This window comes from Myotis myotis, unplaced genomic scaffold (genome assembly GCF_014108235.1).
Source record: "Myotis myotis isolate mMyoMyo1 unplaced genomic scaffold, mMyoMyo1.p scaffold_m19_p_2, whole genome shotgun sequence".
Lineage (NCBI taxonomy): Eukaryota > Metazoa > Chordata > Mammalia > Chiroptera > Vespertilionidae > Myotis > Myotis myotis.
The window spans coordinates 42,734,024-42,741,240 of NW_023416324.1; positions in this window are offsets into that span (position 1 = coordinate 42,734,024).

Below are 7,217 nucleotides of genomic sequence, written 5' to 3' on the forward strand. Positions count from 1 at the left end.
AAGATTTGCACAATAGGCCTTCCTTCCCCTGGCTGCTGGCACCAGTTTTCCTCTGGCACCCGGGACCCAGGCCTTTGGTCCGGCCACAGTAGAGAAGCCAAGCCTCTTCAGTCTTCAGTCTTCAGTCTTCAGTCCTCACTCCAGCCGGAGCCTTCAGTCTTCACTCTGTACCTGTGTATGCAAATTAACCACCATCTTTGTTGGGTTATTTGCATAGTTACTCTGATTGGCTGGTGGGCGTAGCAGAGTGACACCAATTTGCATGTTTCTCTTTTATTAGTGTAGATAACTGACATAACAATGTATCATTTAATGGATAATAATTATAATGATAGGCAGTATTTATTGAGCACTTAGGGAGAAACACAGTACAAAATGCTTTATGGACGAATCTCATTAATTCTCAGAACCATATTGTAAGATAGGTATTATTATTACTCTCAACTTACAGCTAAGGAAACTGAGGCCTAGAAAAGTTGTGTTACTTGATCAAGACCACATAGTTAGCAAGTGGCAGAACAAGGATTTGAACTCGGGCAATCTGAGTCCATATCCTACTATCTTCCATGCTAGTGCTAAGAAGTATGGAAAATAATAGAAAACTATAAGACACAGTCCTGGCCTTCAAGGAACTCACAAATATCATGAGAAAGATCACTCCAACATATATGCTATATTAGAGAGAATATATCACAGATCTGAAATGATCTATGACCTACATTTAACAAAGGATAGAGGGCCAGAAAGCTGGAATATTTGGGATTGGCTAAAGCTGGACCTTGAAGGGTCCTTGACCATGAACAGGCAGTGGGTGTAGAGGAGCTGACGTCCAGGCCGGAGTAGTGGAATGAGAGAAGGAACCACGGTGCCAGTGAGCATGAAAATGGGGAAAGAAAATTAAAAGCTTGGGGGTTGGGGGCATCTGAGAAAGAAAAATGAGAAGATAAAATACTTAATTGTTTTTATGGGAATGGTAACATTTATTGAGCACCTATTCCACCATAAAGGGAACATTCACATTTGTTATTTCATTTAATTTCCATAACCCCCCTGCTAAATGAGTATTATTAGCCTCATTTTTACAAAAGAGGAAATTAAACATCCAGAGAGATTAAGCAAGTGCCGAAAGGCATGTACCCAGCTAATTGTGATTCCAAAATTCATGCTCTGTCCTCCGGTTCTTCTTTCCCCGCAATATTCTCAGCCCTTCTCTGAGAAGGAGGAAATGTCCATTAAGTAAGAATGATAGGCAGAGCTGTCTAAAACAAAACAAAACAAACAAACAAAAACAGAAGGAGCTGCTTCGGAAGGTGGCAAGTTAAAGGCAATCAGGCCAAGGCTAGTTCCAGCCAGCCAACTGCTCATGACCATTTATTGACAAGCCCTGTGCTAAGCCTGGCAATAGGGAGATCACAGCAAAACAACACACATCTGCCCCGCCTGCCCTTATGGCGCCAACTGGTAAGTGAGGGAGATGGATGAGTGAAAAATCCTTTCCACACGAACCTCAGGTTAGTGTTTACCTTCAGGGATGGAAGGTGGAGAAAGGTTTGGGGCAGGCGGGCAATAGTTATGTCATACCTTTTACTTCCCAAGAGAGGAGAGAGAAATCCGAAACAAATATGGAAAATCACTAACATATTCCATCTCAATGCGGAGTATCCAGATGCCTCTTACCCTACTTTTCTTCATTTTAGTTTGTAATGTATGACAGGAAGGCCAAAACCAATGAACTTAAATCATAGTCGTATTGTTTTCAAAAGAGGTCATCACAATCATCATCATCAGTGCCACGCTCAGGGAAGCGTTGGGTACGACAGAAGGACAGAGAGAGACACCTAACCCAGTTTAAAAAGAAACTGGAAAAGGCGAGGAAGTGGATTCTCCCCTAGAGCCTCCAGTCGACACTCCCTGCAGATACTTTCACTTTAGTGAGACCTGATTGGACTTCTGTCTTTCAGCCGTGGCCTCAACAAGCTGTAGAAGGTACTGAGGAGAGGTGACCAGAGTGATTCAGAGCAGGAGCAGCAGTTAGCAAACCTCTCAGAATAAGGAGGATCAGGGCATATTCCTATCATCTCAAGGGGTCATCTCAGAAGTCCTGACTGTGACGGGAAAGTGGAGGTGATCAGTAGTGGCAGGGACTCAATCAAGATAAGCCTTTTAGGCCAGGAAAAGGGGTTTGGATTTATCTTAAATGAAGTAGAGAGCTTCCGGAGAGTTTTAAGCAGGATGGAGATGATCAGATTTGCTTTTCAGAAAGATTTTTCTGGTGGAGGCAGGAAAGGTGAAATGAGAGGAAAGTGGGACTGGGCCAGGTAGACAGGCAGGAGTTTAGTCACAGAATAGGAGAACTTCAGGGGCCTGAAATAACAGGGGGCAGTGAGGATGGAGTAATGATTTCAGTGTTTATGAGGTAGAATTTAAAAGCTTGGTGATCCATTGACTGTAGGGTGAAGATAGCATTAAAGATGACTTCTGTATTTCTTTCTTAGTGGATGTATTATTATTTCCTGCCATGAGGAACAAAGGAGAAATAAGTTTGGTTTTTTTTAAATATGTTTTTGTTGGTTACAGAGAGGAAGGAAGAAGGAGAGAGATAGAAACATCAATGATGAGAGAATCATCGATCCGCTGCCTCCTGCACACTCCCTACTGGGATGGAGCCTGCAACCTGGACATGTGCCCTGACCGGGAATCAAAATGTCACCTCCTGGTTCACAGGTCAATGCTTAACCACTGAGCCACACCAGCCGGGAAAGAAATAAGTTTTAAAATAAGGGTGAGTTTTCTAAAAATGGTGCTGGTACAAGTGGACAGCTACATGCAAATGAATCTTGACACAAACCTTACCCCCTTCATAAAAATTAACTCAAAATGGATCACAGCGCTCAATGTGAAATAGAAAACTATAAACTCCTAAAAGATAACATAGGAGAAAATCTAGATGACCTTGGATTTGGCAATGATTTGTTAGATACAACACCAAAAGCACAATCCATGAAAGAAATAATTGATAAGCTGGACTTCATTAAAATTAAAAAATTCTGCTCTGTGAAAGACACTTTCAAGATGAGAAGATAAGCCACAGACTGGGAGAAAATGTTTGCATGAGGCACATTTGATAAAGGATCATTATCCAAAATACACAAAGCGCCCTTAAAACTCAACAAAAAGAAAATAACCCAATTTAAAAATGGGCCAAAGATCTTAGCAGACACCTCACCAAAGAAGATATACAGATGGCAAATAACCACAAAAAAGATGTCCTACATCATGTCATCAGGCTAATTCACATTCCTGTTAGCCCCTTCTACTGGGAATATCTTTAGAGCACTGTTATGTTTCAGGCACCGAAAGGATAGTGAGGGGTAATTCGGAGGTGGGCAAAAGTAGGTTTACAGTTGCATTGTGACATTCTTCTGAGTGAATAAAACTATACTAATAATCATAACCTGCATGTCTTTTTCCATACGACCAACTGTGAACCTACGTTTGTCCACCCCTGTATAAATTTAGCTCATGACTGAAAATTCCAAACACTGCACACTTTCTGAAGTGTTCTGGTAAAACAATGTTTTTCTTTGGCATAAGCAATCCAGATAGCTCTAACCCTAATCATTTTTCAAGTTTTAATCTCCACATGCTTGGCATATTCTGATAACACTGACAGGTTAAAAGCAACATTCTGTTGTGTGCACAGTGATTGCTGCAATTAGCCTTAATTTAGACTGAAAGTAGACTGATCAGCTGCCTCACAGCAACATTTCTAAATTTATTAGATAAATACCTCCAGAGAACTTATATTAAAAAGCAACAAAAATGCCTGGGGGTGGGGGTAGATAGAGGGGGTCAATGAGGGGAAAAGTGGGGGTCATGTGTAATACTTTCAACAATAAATATACATTTAAAAATAAATAAAAAGCAACAAAAACAAAATCTGCAGCATAGCAGCCTCCCCTTACATTAGGAGACTCTGAAAGCAGTGAAGATGCTGGTAAGATTTCCTTCAGGAAAGAGACAATTTTGGCCTTTATTACACAGTAGCTACAGTTAACGAAAATGATACTGGAGATAAGAGAATGTGGGTGAACAATGTCCAGAGAATACATCTCCCCATCCCTCTGTAAAAGAACTTTTGAGTCTACTGGTATTTTACTCAAATTATAACCACACTATAACCCAAATTCCAGAAGCACTTCCCCAGTGCCTAATGCCATCATTCCATTCCTTTAAAATATGCCCAATAAATGGTGACAATTATGTATGTCATCTTAATTTTTCAATGTTGCCTGATTGATATTATCATCCCTATTTATATAAAGACAGAGTGGCTCAGAATGGTTATGTGCTCAGTCACAAGCCCAGCTGGCGTTGCTCAGTGGTTGAGTGTCGACCTATGAACCAGGAGGTCATGGTTCAATTCCAGGTCAGGGCACATGCCCAGGTAACGGGCTCAATCCCCATTGTGGGATGTGCAGAAGGCAGCTGATCAATGATTCTCTCTCATCTTTGATGTTTCTATCTCTCTCCCTCTCCCTTGCTCTCTGAAATCAATTTAAAAAAATAAAAACAGGTAACAAAGTAAGATACAAACTCAGGCCTCATTCCACAGTCTATGCCTTTTCCATCGGAATGTGCTGCTTGATGTTAAAGCTTTGATATCCTGTGTTGGATCTGCTTTTTTCTTTTAAATGTCAGGATCAAATGAGAAATCAGAGTAAGTGTATCATGAGGAGCGAGTAGGGAAGAAGAGAACATGATCTCCTTGAGTTCTTTGTTCTAACTTACCCATACTATTATTTATTGTTTCAAATTCTTGCATGCAAATAATGTGTGTCTATTGTGGGGAAAATTACAAAATGCACATAAGCCAAAAGAAAAACTGAATAAAAATCACTTGCACTCTTCTCATAAGCAGCCTGAGTGACCTCTGAAAACGGTTCGCTATTCACTTGACCCAGCAAACCCCACAAAATCATGCAGATCAAGAGGCTCAAATCTTTGTGTTCCCTTTAAGGACACTCGTAAAATGGCCCAGGCCTTCAAGGGTATGCATATCTGAAAAGCAACCAAGTATCTGAAGGGTATCTGTCATTTTACGGAAGCAATGGGTGCCATTCCAGCGTTCCAAGAGTGTGTTGGTAGGTGTGTCCAGGCCAAACAGTGGGCCAGTGACCGGAAAGAGTGCTAAATTTTTGCTGCACAGGATTAAAAATGGCGAGAATGCTGAATTTCAAGGTTTAGATGTAGATTATCTGATCCTCGAGCACATCCAGGTGAACAAGGCTCCCAAGATGCAGCACAGAACTTACAGAGCTCATGCGTGGGTTAACCCTTACATGCGATGGTCCTTACTGAGAAAGAGCAGATGGTTCCTAAGCCAGAAGAGGAAGTTGCACAGAAGAAAAGGATATCCCAGAAGAAACAAGAACTTATGGCCGGGGAATAAATTCAACATAAAAAAAATGTTAATAATAAAAAAAAAATCACCCACAATCCCACCACCTGCAGGTGTCTCGAGCTTCATTTGACCTCAGCAAGCCTAAGCAGTGTGACAGCATGGTGCAACCTAACATCTCTCCCACTATCACACAAACACAATCAGACTTTTGGTCCAGAAAGTGCTGCAAATGACAGATGAGATGGTGGCAGCAAAGAGATATTTGGGTTTTTGACAATAATCATGCTCTAGCATAGTCTCATTTTAATATTCATAAAACATTTTAGCATTTGCATGATGTAAAATTAAATTTTAAAAAACAAATTTTTATTTTTTAACCACCAAACTACCTGTTAAGCAAAAAGACTCAGTATAGACAGATAATTCCATCTTTACTGAAAACACTAAACAACATATTAAGAAAAGTCTCTTATTATACAACCACTAGATGCCCGATGCACAAAATTCGTGCAAGAGTAGGCCTTTGTAGCCTCGGCAGCTGCCTGGATCCCTCCCTTGTAGCCACAGCGGCTGCAGCCCTGGCTTCATCTAGAACAGCGGTTCTCAACCTGTGGGTTGTTTTGTGATTAATCACTATGCTTTAATTACGTTCAATTTGTAGCAATGAAAATACATCCTGCATATCAGATATTTGCATTATGATTCATAACAGTAGCAAAATTACAGTTATGAAGTAGCAATGAAAATAATTTTATGGTTGGGGGTCACCACAACATGTATTAAAGGGTTGTGGCATTAGGAAGGTTGAGAACCACTGGGCTAGAAGGACATCTGGTCTAATTAGCATATTATGCTTTTATTATTATAGAAGATTAGTAGTATATTGTGTAGAATTCAATGGTTGTAACCATCATATTGGAGGCAAAATAGCAGTTAGACCTGGGGTTAAATCCTAGCTTCACCACTTATTTCATGACCTTGGGTAAGTCATTCAATCATTATGGGACTAAATGTATTTACCTGTAAAGTGGGGATAATGATATGACTCTTCAGGGAGACTATAGAAATGTTGTGAGGATTAAATAATTTAAGAATATGAGTTTTGCCTGACCGGTTTGGCTCAGTGGATAGAGCATCAGCCTGCGGACTGAGGGGTCCTGGGTTCGATTCCGGTCAAGGGCATGTACCTTGGTTGTGGGCACATCCCCAGTGGGGGGTGTTCAGGAGACAGCTGATCGATGTTTCTCTCTCATTGATGTTTCTAACTCTCTATCCCTCTCCCTTCCTCTCTGTAAAATATCAATAAAATATATTTTTAAAAAAATATGAGTTTAGTGAAACACCTTGCACATGGGGGGCAATAAAAGAAATTCTTAGTAAGCTAAAATCTTAAAGATTTAAAACTTCTCCTTAATATTTCTTACATATTTTCTTGAAAATATTTTCTAGGAAAGTAACATTCCTCCTCCATCAGACAATGACTAGCTTTGAAGGCATTGATACCTTAAGAATTAAAATACTGGGCTCTAGTTAAGAAGATATAGGAATGAGTAACTCTTGCCATGCTGATTAACCCTAACACGTGCATTATTCTAGGACTCAATTGGGTACTCAATGCTGTTCAAAATTTTTATTCATTCATACTTAGCAACTTTTCTCATTTTCCAAATTGACCCAACTCCCTCGCCACAAGGAAGAAAAAAGACCATTATGTGATCTTCCTACTTACTCCTTAAAACTCTTCTCTCTTCTCTTAAAGCTTTCTGGAGGGCAGTTAGTGCTTTGGTCAGCTATTGTGCCAAACGAACAGATT